Source organism: Elephas maximus, chromosome 16 (genome assembly GCF_024166365.1).
Source record: "Elephas maximus indicus isolate mEleMax1 chromosome 16, mEleMax1 primary haplotype, whole genome shotgun sequence".
In the NCBI taxonomy this organism is placed as follows: Eukaryota; Metazoa; Chordata; class Mammalia; order Proboscidea; family Elephantidae; genus Elephas; species Elephas maximus.
Window position 1 is genome coordinate 24,958,231 of NC_064834.1, and position 13,132 is coordinate 24,971,362.

Sequence of the window (13,132 nt, forward strand, 5' to 3'; positions counted from 1 at the left end):
AGATCTGTAAAGGACCTTTTAGAACAAAGGTTCTGTTTCCCTAAGTTGTTCTGGCTGTAGCTGGGACACAGAATCCAAACTTCTGAGGGCTGAGTATGTAAAACTCTCTTAAAATCTGAATTCCATTCTTCGACTGGGATTTGAAAAAAACCAAACCCATTGCCATAGAGTTGATTCTGACTCAAAGCCGCCAGTTTTTATTTCATCAGAACAAGAGCATGGAATACACTCGTGCAATTTTCTATTTATAGTGAATCAACATTACACTGTTTTGCAAGAGCTACTTGATATTTTCCCCTAATCAAAAATAAAATAGACAAGAAGGAAGATTTTGGAATGCTGTTGCATTTCTAATCTTGTTTTCTATTTACAAGCTTGGGATCTTAATCGTGAAAGGTTGTGTGTAAAATAGCATTATGGAAAAAATAACCAAGGAATCATATTTCCTTTTTCTCACTCATTTGATAAAGCCTTCAAACGTTAGTCTGAGTTAACTTTTAGTGGTATTAGAAGTGGAAACTAGCTCTCCAGGGTAGATAATTTTTATGCTAATTTCCTACACCTCAATGTACACACTTATTATAGGGCATGTGAATGATCCATTCACTGAATGAAGAAAAATTATTCCAAATGATTATTGATGAGTTAATCAAGATAACCATGTCAACTTTCTTTATCCATTAGTGGTAACATCTACAGTATTTCACAATCATAATAATAAAAGAGCCAAATGCTAATGGGCGAGGTAATCAAACCTTAATGAAGAACAGTGAAAAATCTTCTTTTAAAAATAGTTTACAGTTTTCATAATCACTGAAGTGGTCAGTTAATCCCAAGATTCTTCATATTTCATAATGTGTTTTTACAGGTTTTTTTCCTTCGTTTCAAAAATAGTCAAGTTTTCCTAACGTAAGAAAAAGTAGCAACAAATGGAAAGGAATTCCTCTTTTTAAATGAATGCAGATTTAAAAAGTAATTCATATTTCAGTGATGACTTAAAATGGGGTAAATACTCATTTAAAAACTCATAATTGTACTTTTATGCTTTTCCTTTTATCTTTATCCTTTCATTCAAATTTGGTAATTTTATTAATATAAACTTCGACAAGTCTGAACTTGCGATTGTCATATATATATATTTGATTTAAATATATGTTGGTTTATATTGCTTCTGATATCCTAATGTACTGCCATGATAATCTGAGTGTCTGCTACCCACAAACCTTTTTGAGAAAAGCAAATCAAAGTTGTTTCTGGTGCATATGTCACTATACTTGGTGTCATGTAACCAGGCACCATTAACTAAACATTGCTGGGGAGTGGCAACTGACTTGAAGATACTCAGTTATTTACAAATTGGCCCGTGACCTGTAAGATAGCTTGACACAGGAGCTCTGCCCCAAAAGTCACACTATACTGAATGGTGACTGGGCAACCCAATCAGATTCTTTGGACCCCTGAGTCTGAGCCATACCAAGAGAGCTAGGAGACAGTGGAGTGGTTCAGAGAAAAAGCAATGGGCAGAATCCATGAGGTAGCAGATGCCTTTGGTAAGCAGAATCCATGAGGTAGACATGGAGTGGAGTGAAGCAAATCCTTAAAGGAAGCCACGAGTAATGGCAGCGTGGGTTTTCTGATGGGTCACTCGAGTTGTTCTTGGTTGATTAGACCTACTGCTACACCCTGAGGGGATTTCTAGTTGACTGCGTGGTTTGGCTGTGCCAATGATTTTCAAACTGTTGCCCGTGGATCCCTAGGGGTTCCAAATTGTTTACAGGCCTCCACAAGGAAGCATGGGATACCACCTTCAGCATCAACCAGAATAGTGTGTTTTATTTCATTTTGTATATATTTTTTTCCACATGAGAGCTCATTAGAAGGAAGAGTTCTACTGCAATTGAAAACTTAAAAAATATCATCCTTTCAGGGACTCACAGTTTGCATGTTAAAGAAAATCCACTTTAACTTTTGTTAAACATCATCTTGAAATGTAGGAGACTACATTTTTCCTTCCAGACTCTTTCCTTTCCCCTCTATGCAATTATATATATATTAAAAACAAACAAACAAACATTTTTTGATGAAGTATCTATCACACGAGTCTTTAACTCTTTTGTCATTTTTTTTTTTTTTTTTTTAAAACCAGGTACATTTTAAAGCTACTCTGTGTCATTTATTCTCAGTGTGAATTGGGCAGTAGTCCCCAAGCCTGGCTGATTATGAGAATTATCTGGAAAGTATTATAAATGCAGATTCCTGGACTATACCTTCGGTCTACAAGCTATCTGTCGTTCCTGGGGAAATCTGTATTTTGCAAGTTCCCTAAATAATTCTGATGCTCGCTCAGATTTCAGCAACAAGAAGTTGGATCAAGAGGGTACTGATTGCTTATGGGATACAGGAGATGGCATGGCAGGCAAATCAGGTGAGTATGATTCTAAGGGGAGAAATGGCAAAATCAGCCTAATTCACAACTTACTCCACAATTTAGAATTGGCTCCCCCAAAATTCCAAAACCAAACCCATTGGCACTGAGTTGATTCCAACTCACAGTGACCTTATAGCACAGAGTAGAACTGCCCCATAGGTTTTCCAAGGAGTGGCTGTGGATTTGAACTGCTGCCAAGCTCTTAACCTCTGTACCGCCAAGGCTCCAAGAAACATCAATTAAGTAGAAGCAGTCTTACTCTATACACTTAAAACTGGTAATTTGTGGAATACATTTAGAAGTCAAAGTGGGAAATAATAAAAATAATAAATGCATACACCTTGGTATTTTTATTTAAACTGAAAACGCCAAACGTTCCCTCATTTGCCAATCTTTTACGCAGGACCATGGCCTCATCTTTGCCTATGCACCTTTGCCTATGGCATTGTTCATCATCTTTCTTGCAGAAACCACACTTAAAACACTTCACTTGCTTTTTCAAGTTTCATTTTCCTTAAAGTGGTTACCTTGAGGAATTTTAAGACATCTGCAAGGCCATTTGATGAGTAATCAATTCTAGAATCTACACTTTAATGAAAAACTTCTCAAATCTAGTAATTACCTTACCTACTCACAATTCAAAGAACTCAGCTAAGTTCCTGTAGAAACAATTCTCTCTTTGCACTCATCATTCATTGGTTTACATAATACTTGATTAAATTATATATGTATGAAACAAACGAAAAAACCAAATCCATTGCCATTGAGTCGATTCTGACTCATAGTGACCATATAGGTCAGAGTTAGAACTGCCCAATAGGGTTCCCAAGGAGAGCCTGGTGGATTTGAATTTCCAACCTTTGGGTTAGCTGCCATAGCTCTTAACCACTATGCCATCAGGGTTTCCATGAAGCAAATAGAAGGAGAATAAATATAGGCTTGGAAACAAATGCAATCGTCTTGCTAAGCAGACAACCCAACTGAAAGCACATGCTGGAGAATTGTCTGTATAAAATATAGGTTGTGTATCTGGTACATTTTGTTCATCAACCAATGTGTTGTGTAGAGGAAAAAGGGAGAGTCAGTTAATTTGGTGAGTTGGTTAAATAGAGGGTGGTTAAGAAAACTTGAACTGTACGTTACCCTGTGGATAGATGGAATAGAGTTTAGAAATCGAAAGTTAAATGGATACTGGCTTTAAATTTACTTTTTTATATATGAAATATGCTCTCATTTAAGGCCTCAAGCCTTTTTTCTTATACCCGAAATTTCAGTATATATTTATTTTGTACGAAGCACAAAACTGTGACAGCAACCAATGAGTTGGTAAGAAAGATTTCTTCCCTATGGCTTGGCTAGAATTATGTATTATTATATTAAAAATGTATCTTATGCAGCCTAGTATAGTCAAAACAAGCAAATAATAGAAAGAATTGGAGAAAGCCAAACTAAAGTAGTAAAATAAATGGATTTTCAAAGCAAAGAAATCCCATTTATTACTTTAAAATGCACTAGATTGCCTATGCTGACCTAAAAGTTTTGTTTCTAATAGAGGACCTCAATGATCTGATGGTGACGTGTCAATTGTTGGTATGTAAGCAGTTATTGATATGTAAAGAAGCATGTCATATCTAATTTACCACCCATCTGTCAGTTTGTTATACTGTGGTAGCTTGTATGGTACTATGATGCTGGAAGCTACGTCACTGGTATTTCAAATGCCAGCAGGGTCACTCATAGTGGACAGGTTGCAGGGGAGCATTCAGAAAGACTAGAAAGAAAGGCCTGGCAATCTACTTTAAAATTAGCCAAAGAAAACCCTATGGATTGCAACAGAACACTGTCTGATGATCATGAGGATGGCGGGGGACTGGGCAATATTTTGTTCTGTTGTAAATGGGGTTGCCATGAGTTACAGCAGACTGGATGGCAACAAGAAACTTCTATGTAAAATGTTCAATAAATATTTGCTAAATGAATGATTAAAGTATGTGGGCCTATCCAGAGCATTGAAGTTATTTTTAAAACTTCATCTCTACTATTTTTAAAGTGTTAATTTGTTTACTAAAATTTTAAATAATAGTTTCCTGAAATTCATTCAGAGTTGTGGTACCTGGGGTTTTGTTTTCCTGGAAAGTGCATTCTGACGGGACGTGGAGTGATTAAGAGCATGGACTCTGGAGTCCAACTGAGTTCATGTCCCTGTTCCACTACTTACTCATTTGAAATAAGGCAGTCACCAGATTACAGCAAGATCCCATCCTAAGTCTGTCTTTAAGCTGAATTTGTAGATAAATTGGGACAGGTACATATGGTCATTTAGCATCAATTTGTCAAATGTTTGTCTTAGTACTTTAAAGGAAGCCCTGGTGGCGTAGTGGTTAAGTGCTACGGCTGCTAGCCAAAGGGTCAGGAAGCTCGAATCCGCCAGGCGCTCCTTGGAAACTCTATGGGGCAGTTCTACTCTGTCCTATAGGGTCGCTAAGAGTTGGAATCGACTCGATGGCACTGGATTTGTTTTTTTTTTTTGGATGCATATAGAACACTTAAGAAATGCTTCCAAACCATGCAGTGTTTTCATGAGCGTCACAAAGTAGTGTGTGCATGTGTTACTACAAACCATCGTATTTAGCTCAAATTTTTAACATGGTAGGTTTTATGGCAGTCCGTTCTTAAGTATGAGTTGTCCGTCAGGCGGACATTTGTAACCCTGGGGATGCCTCTATTGGACAAGCTAGTTTGACCTTTCAATGTCTCAGTTTTGTCACTGGAAAGTGGATGAACAATAACAGTTGCTACTTCATAGTTGTTATCAGGATTAAATGTGATAGACAATATTTGTTTATAGTAGGTACCGTTTGTTGAAAACACTAGCCTTTCTCCACTGAATTGCCTTTGTATCTTTGTCAAAAATTAGTTGTCCATATATGTGTGGGTGTATTTCTGGACTTTCAGTTCTATTCAACTGATCTAGTTGTCTATCTTTGTGCCAATACCAGACTTAATTACTGTGGTTTTATGATAAGTCTTGAAATCAGGGTAGTGTTAGTCCTTCCACTTTGTTCTTTTTCAAAATTATTTTAGCTAGTCTGGATCCTTTGCATTTCCATATGAATTTTAGAATTAGCTGGTCAATTTCTAAGAAAAAACAAAAGCTTACTGAGGCTTTGTGTTTGCGTTAAATCTATAGAACAATGTGGACAAAATTAACATCTTAACGATATTGAGATCACAGACCCATGGAGAAGGTATATCCCTCCATTTATTTAAGTCTTCTTTAATTTCTCTCAGCAATGTTTTGTAGCTTTCACTGTATAGGTCTTGCACAACCTTTATCCGATTTAACCCTAAGTATTTTTTATTTTATTTTATATTTTTCGATGCTATTGTAAATGGTATTGTTTTATTAAATACAGTTTATAATTGTTGGCTGTTAGTATGTAGAAATACAATCGATTTTTAAAAAAACACTTTATTGTGCTTTAGGTGTAAGTTTACATAGTAAATTAATTTTCCAGTCAATGATTCTTAAATTGTTTCATGACCTTGGTTGCAATCCTCGTAATTTGTCAGCCTCTCCCCATTTGCTCCCTGGGTTCTCTGTTTCCATTAGTCCAGTTTCCCTGCCCCTGCTGTCATCTCATCTTTGGTTTTGGGCAGATGCTGCATTTTTGGTTTCATATAGTTGATTGTTCTAAGGAGCACCTTCTTCATGGATGTTATTGTTGATTTTATAGCCCTGTCTATTATTTGGCTGAAGGTGGCCTCCAGGGGTTTCAAGTTAGAAAGTTGTTTTAGGGCAGTAGTCTCAAGGATTCTTCCAGTCTCTTTCAGACCAGTAAGTCTGGTCTTTTTTTTTTAATCTGAATTTTGTTCTACAATTTTTTAACCCATTCTACCTTCTGCTGTGATCCCAGTCAGGGTGGTCTGTAGTAGTAGCTGGGCTCCCTCTAGTTTTCCTGGTCTCAGATTAAAGGAGGCTGTGGTTTATGTGGGTCATTAATCCTTTGGGTTAATTGCTTCATTGGGTTTTTGGTTTTCTTCATTCTTTTTTTTTCTGGCAGGGAGAGACCAATAGTTGCTTCGTAGATGGCCATTCCCAAGCTTTTAAGTCCCCAGATACTACTCTCCAGGCTAGGATGTAGAACATTATCTTTATGAGCTACATTTTGTCATTTGATCTAGATGTCTCCCAAGACTGTGATCCTTAGCCTTTATGTCCAGTAGTTCAGTCCTGATGTCTAAGTAGTTTCTATAACTGTGCCTCCAATATGCTCTATAATATTCCACCCCCACCCAGTGCCGTTGATAAATGCGGCATTTACAAATATGTACGTGGATGTATTCACAATGATACCTATATATGTACACAAGTGTCCTCCTGTATGACCCCCTTCACCTATTTAGCATACATATTAGCCCATGTGTCTACTCCCAAATTATTGTGCTTACTGTTGTTGCAGGATCGTACATGTTGTATCACTTACTGTAAAAAAATATTTACTATAGTTGTCCTTTATTCTTGTGTACCTCTCAGTGTCTTATTTTGCCTTGGTCACGTTGTGCTGACTTCCCTCATATTGTGTGTTGCCTTACCCTTCACCAGAATTAACACTTGTCTACTATCTAGTTAATGATTTTCCCACCCTTCCCCTCTTATCCCTGGTAACCATCAAAGAATGTTTCTGTGTGCAAACCTACTCTTGACTTTTTATAACTGTGATCTCATACAATATTTGTCCTTTTGTGATTGACATATTTCACTCAGTATAATGCCCTCCAGATTCAACCATGTTGTGGGATATTTCATGGATTCGTCATAATTCTTTATCATTGCATAGTATTCCATTGTGTGAATATACCACGTTTTGTTTATCCATTCATCTTTTGTTGGGCGTTTAGCTTGTTTCCATCTTTTTGTTATTGTGAATAGTAATGCAATGAACACGGGTGTGCATATGTCTATTTGTGTTACAGCTGTTATTCCTCTTGAATATATAACTAGGTATGGGATTGCTGGATCATATGATTTTTATTTGTAGCTTTTTAAGGAAGCACCATGCCATTTTCCATAGTAGTTATACCATTTTACATTCCCACCAGCAGTGTATAAGAATTCTAGTCTCCCTACAACCTCGCTAGCATTTGTTGTTTTCTGTTTTTTTGATCAGTTCCATTATTGCTGGGGTGAGGTGGTATCTTGTTGTAGTTTTGATTTGCATCTTTCTAATGGCCCTGAAGCTCCCTTTCAGGCCTGAGAGTTTTTGTGTCCATCCCTTGTGAATCTGTGTTTTAAGCCCTGTTCTAAGGTTCTGTCTTTCTAAGTGGTAAATACAAGGGTCCAACAAAAGCCTGGGAGTAACTGGAAGTTCAACGCATCCCTCCTTACCAAGAAGAGGCAGAAGATGAGTTTTCCCCATTGTGCAGGGTGATTCTGGAGCAAAGGTGGGGGTGGCAGGAGGTCACCTAGCCTAGTGGGTTTCAACCCAGGCTGTACATTAGAGACTGAGCCCTGGTGGTGTAGTGGTTAAGTGCTCAGCTGCTAACCAAAAGGTCAGGGGTTCAAACTCATCAGCTACTCTGTGGGAGAAAGATGTGGCAGTTTGTTTCTGTAAAGATTATACCTTTGGAAACCCTATAGGGTTGTTCTACTCTGTTCCGTAGCATTGCTGTGAGCTGGAATGGACTCGACAACAGTGGGTTTGAATGGCTTATGATAGCAAACATCTCTTCATGTGTTTGTTAACCACCTGAATGTCTTCTTTGGTGAGGTGTCTGTTCACATCCTTTTGCCATTTTTTAATTGGATTGTTTATATTTTTGTTCTTGAGATGTTGAAGTTTTCTATAAATTTTAGAGATTAGCCCTTTGTCACATATGTTGTAGCTCAAAATTTTTCCCCAGTCCGTAGGTTCTGTTTTGGTGAAGTCTTTTGATGAGCAAACATGTTTAATTTTTTAGGAGATCTCAATTATCTAGTTTATCTTCTGGTGTTTGTGCATTTTTAGTTATGTTTGGTATACTATTTATGCCCTAAATACATTTGATTTTTATATATTGATCCCTTATACCGCAACCTTACAAAATCTACTAATTCTAGTAGCTTTTTTTTTGTAGATTCCATCAGATTTTCTACATAAGTGATGATATCATGTGCGAATTAATAGTTTTTCTTCTTCCTTGCCAATCTGGATGTCTTTTATTTCTTCTCTTTGCCTTATTGTCCTGGCTAGAACCTCAAGTACAATGTTATAAAGAAGTGGTAAGGACGAACATACTTGACTTGTTCCTGATCTCAGAGGGGAAGTATTTAGTCTTTTACTATTAAATATAATGTTAGCTATAGAGTTTTCGTAGATACTATTTACTAGGCTGGGAAATTTTCTTTTTATTCCTAGTTGGCTGAGAATTTTTATTAGAAATGTATAGTGCGTCTGTCAAATTTTTTTCTGCTTCTATTGATATGATCATATGCTTTTGCTTTTTTAGTTTGTTAATATGGTGAATTACGTGGGTTGATTTTAAAATGTTAAGCCAGCCTTGCTTTTCTGGGATAAAATGCTCCTAGTCATGATGTATTATCTGTTTTACATTCAACTTGTTAAAATTTTGTTTAGAATGTTTGTATCTATGTTCACGAGGAGTATTGGTCCGTAGTTTTCTTTTCTTGTAGTGTTTTTGTCTGGTTTTGATATGAGGATAATGCCGACCTCATAGAATGAGTTAAGAATAGTCCCTCCAACACAACAGAGAGTCCTGGATGGAGCAGGAGAAAAGTGTGGAGCAGAACTCAAATTCATGTAAAAAGACCAGACTTAATGGTCTGACAGAGACTGGAGGAACCCCCAAAACTATGGCCCCCAGATGCTCTGTTAACCCAGAACTGAAACCATTCCAGAAGGCCACTCTTCAGACGAAGATTAGACAGGACTATAAAATAAAAAATAATTCACTTGAGGAGCTTGCTTCTTAGTTCAGTCAAATACAGGAGACCAAACAGGCAGCTTCTGTCTGGAGGCAGGATGAGAAGGTAGCAAGGGATAGGAACTGGTTGCATGGACACAGGGAACCTGGGGTGGAAAGGGGGGAGTGTGTTGTTACATTATGGGGATTGCAACTAATGTTACAAAACAATATGTGTATAAATTTTTGTATGAGAAATTAATGTGAGCTGTAAACTTTCACCTAAAACACAATTTAAAAAAAAGTCCCTTCCCTTCAGTTTTCTGGAAGAGTTTATGTAGAATTGGTATTATTTTTTCCTGAAATGTTTGATAGAATCCACCAGATGGCTTTACTTTTCTTTGTGGGAAAGTGCTTTGTTTTTAAAATTTTTATTTATTTTGTTGCTATTGTTGAGAATATATACAACAAAACATACACCAATTTAACAGTTTCCACATGTACAATTCAGTGACATTGATGACGTTCTTCGAGTTGTGCAACCATTCTTACCCTTCTTTTCCAAATTGTTCCTCCCTCATTAAATAAACTCACCACCCCTTAAGGTTCTAATCTTTCCAGTTGCTCCTGTCAATTTGATCTCATATAGATAGTTCTTAAAAGAGCATAATCCTCAAGGCAGACATTTTTTTTTAGTTAAGCTAAACCATTGTTTGGTTTTAAGAAGAATTCAGGGAATATTTTTGGTTTAAGGTTTAAAGGTTTTCTTAGGGCAATAGTTTGAGGGGTTTATTCAGCTGCCATGGCTTGAAAAAGCTGGGAGTCGAAGAGAATTTGAAATTCTGTTCTGCATTTTCCCCCTTTTGATCAGGATTTCTCTATAGAGTCCTTGATCAAAATGTTTGGCTATGGTAGCTGGGCACCATCCAGTTCTTTTGGTCTCACGGCAAAGGAGGCAGTAGTTCATGGAAGCAATTAGCCATACATTCCACATCCTCCTCCTATTCCTGAGTCCCCTTCTTCCTCTGTTGCTTCAGGCAAATAGAGGCCAATTGTTCCTTGGATGGCCACTTGCTTTGTGGGAATATTTTTAACTACAAATTTAATTGCTTTAATAGATTTAGAGCTATTCAGATAATCTATTTCTTCTTGAGTGAGTTTTGGTAGTTTGTATCTTTCAAGGAATTTGTGCATTGTGTGTAAGTTGTTGGATTTGTAGGCATAAAGTATTCACAAGATTCCCTTATTATGATTTTACTATCTGTAGAATCTGTAGTGATACTACCTCTTATTCCTGATATTAGTAATTTGTGTCTCCATTCTTTTTTTCCTTATCAGTTAATCTAGGAATGTATAAATTTTACCGATTTTCTCAAAGAACCAGTTGTCAGCTTCATTTTTTTTTTTTTTTGGTTTTTCTGCTTGCTACTTTATTTATTTCTGCTGTGATCTTTATTGTTTTCTTTCCTCTGCTTAACTTACGTTCAATGGCAGAGGCCATTGATTTAAGTCCTTTCTTCCTTTCTAATGCAAGCATTTCAAGCAATATATTTCTAAGTACTGAACTAGCAGTTTCCTACAAATTTTGTTGTGTTTTTATTTCATTTCATTCAAAAAACTTTCTAATTTTCCTTTTTTTTCACCCTGACCCATGAGATATTTGAAGTGTGTTCTTTAGTTTTCAAGTATTTGGGAATTTTCTAGAGATCTTTCTGTTATTGATTTTTGATTTAATCCAATTATGGTCAGAGTCTTTGTACTTTAAAGGTAAAATTTATTGAGATGTGTTTTACAGCCCAAATATGATCCATCTTGGTAAATGTTCTATATGCACTTGACAAGAATGTGTGTTCTTCTGTTTTTCTGTGGAGTGTTCTATAAATATCAGTTATGTCAAGTTAGTTGCTTATATTCAAGTCTTCTACATCAGGGGTCTGAATCTTTTTTTTTTTTTTTTTTAAGAGTCAGACGGTAAATATTTTTGGCATTATGGGCCATACATTCTCCGTCACAACTACTCAAATCCTCAGTTGTAGCAGGGTATAAATGGGTATGTCTGTATTTGGCCTACAATGAACTGGGTTGGAACCTCAGGCCATAGTTTGCTAACCCTTGTTCTATATACTTACTGATTTTCTTTCTGCTTGTTCAATCCATTATTGAGAGATGACTTTTGAAGTCTCTGATTATAACTGTAGATTTGTCTATTTCTTCTCGCAGTTTTGTCAGTTTTTGCTTCATGTGTTTTGAAGCTCTCTTATTAGGTGCATAGATGTTTAGGATTTCTATGTCTTCTTGATGAATTGACCTTGTTATAATTTTGAAATGACCTTCTTTATTCTGGTAACATCCTTTGATTTGAAATCTACTTTGTCTCATATGAGTATAGTCTTAGCAATCAATTAGTTTCATGCTTTTACTTTAACCTATTTATATCTTTACATTAGAGTGGGGTTCTCTCAGGCAGTATATAGCTTAGTCTTGCTGTTTTATACAATTTGAAAAATCTCTGCCTTTTAATGTCATATAGACTGTTTACATTTAATGTAATAATTGATATGTATATATTTAAATCTATTAGTTTTATTTTCTATTTGTCCCATCTATTATTTGTTCATGGAGCCCTGGTGGCACAGAGGTTAAGAGCTTGGCTACTAACCAAAAGATTGGCAGTTTGAATCCACCAGTTGCTCCTTGGAAACCGTATGTGGCAGTTCTACTCTGTCCTATAGAGTCTCTATGAGTCGGAATCGACTCGACCACAATAGGTTTGGTCTTTTTTGGTTATTATTTGTTCAGTTTTTCCTTTTTTTCTACTGACTTTTTGATTGAGTGAGCATTTTTTATTAAAAAGTTTATATTATCTTTTTTGGCTTACTAGTTATAATGCTGTTTTGCTATTTTAGAGTTGCTTTGGGGTATGTGGGAACACTGGTGACATAGTAGTTCAGTGCTATGGCTGCTAAACAATAGGTTGGGAGTTTGAATCCACTAGGCACTCCTTGGAAACTCTATGAGGCAGTACTACTCTGTCCTATAGGGTCATTATGAATCGGAATCGAACTGATGGCAACGGGTTTGGTTTTGTGTTTTTGGTTAAGGGTGTATAGTACACATACTTAATTTATCATAATTTACCTTTAAGTGATATATAACTTCATGTATAATAAAGAATCTTGTAATAAAATATTTACATTTTTTTTCTCTCCTGGATTTTATGCTATTCGTGTCAAACACTTTATTACACCAAACCAGAAAAAAAAAAAAATGTTGCCATTGAGTTGATTCCTACTCCTAGCAACCCTATAGGACAGAGTAGAACTGCCTCATAAGGTTTCCAAGGAGCAGCTGGTGGATTGAACTGTCAACCTTCTGGTTAGGAGCTTATCTCTTAACTGCTGCAGCACCAGGACTCCAGTATAAAGCCTACATCGCCCGGTATTCCTAGGCAGTCTCTCATTCTAGTACTAACCAGGCCCAACCCTGCTTAGCTTCCGAGATCAGACAAAATTGGGTGTGTTCAGAGTGGTATGGCCATAGGCACTTTATTACACATATGCTATAAAACCCACAGTACCTCATTATACTTTTTGCATAAACAGTTAATTATCTTTTAAAGAGATTTAAAAAATATTTATTTAAATAATAAGAATAATATCTTTGATCTATTACCATTTCTGATGCTCTCTATTCTTTTATATAGAGCCACATTACCATCAAGTATCATTTTCTTTCTGACTGAAGGACTTCCCTAACATTTCCTGAAGTGTGTGTCTGCTGGTGTTGAATTCTTCCAACTAT

At 36.4% G+C, this 13,132-nt stretch overlaps 1 pseudogene; it reads right to left on the reverse strand.

The window, feature by feature from the left end:
- Nucleotides 1-12,754: 12,754 nt before the first annotated feature.
- On the reverse strand, nucleotides 12,755-12,873 carry LOC126060061 (uncharacterized; annotated as a pseudogene).
- Between the last annotated feature and the right edge of the window lie 259 nt (nucleotides 12,874-13,132).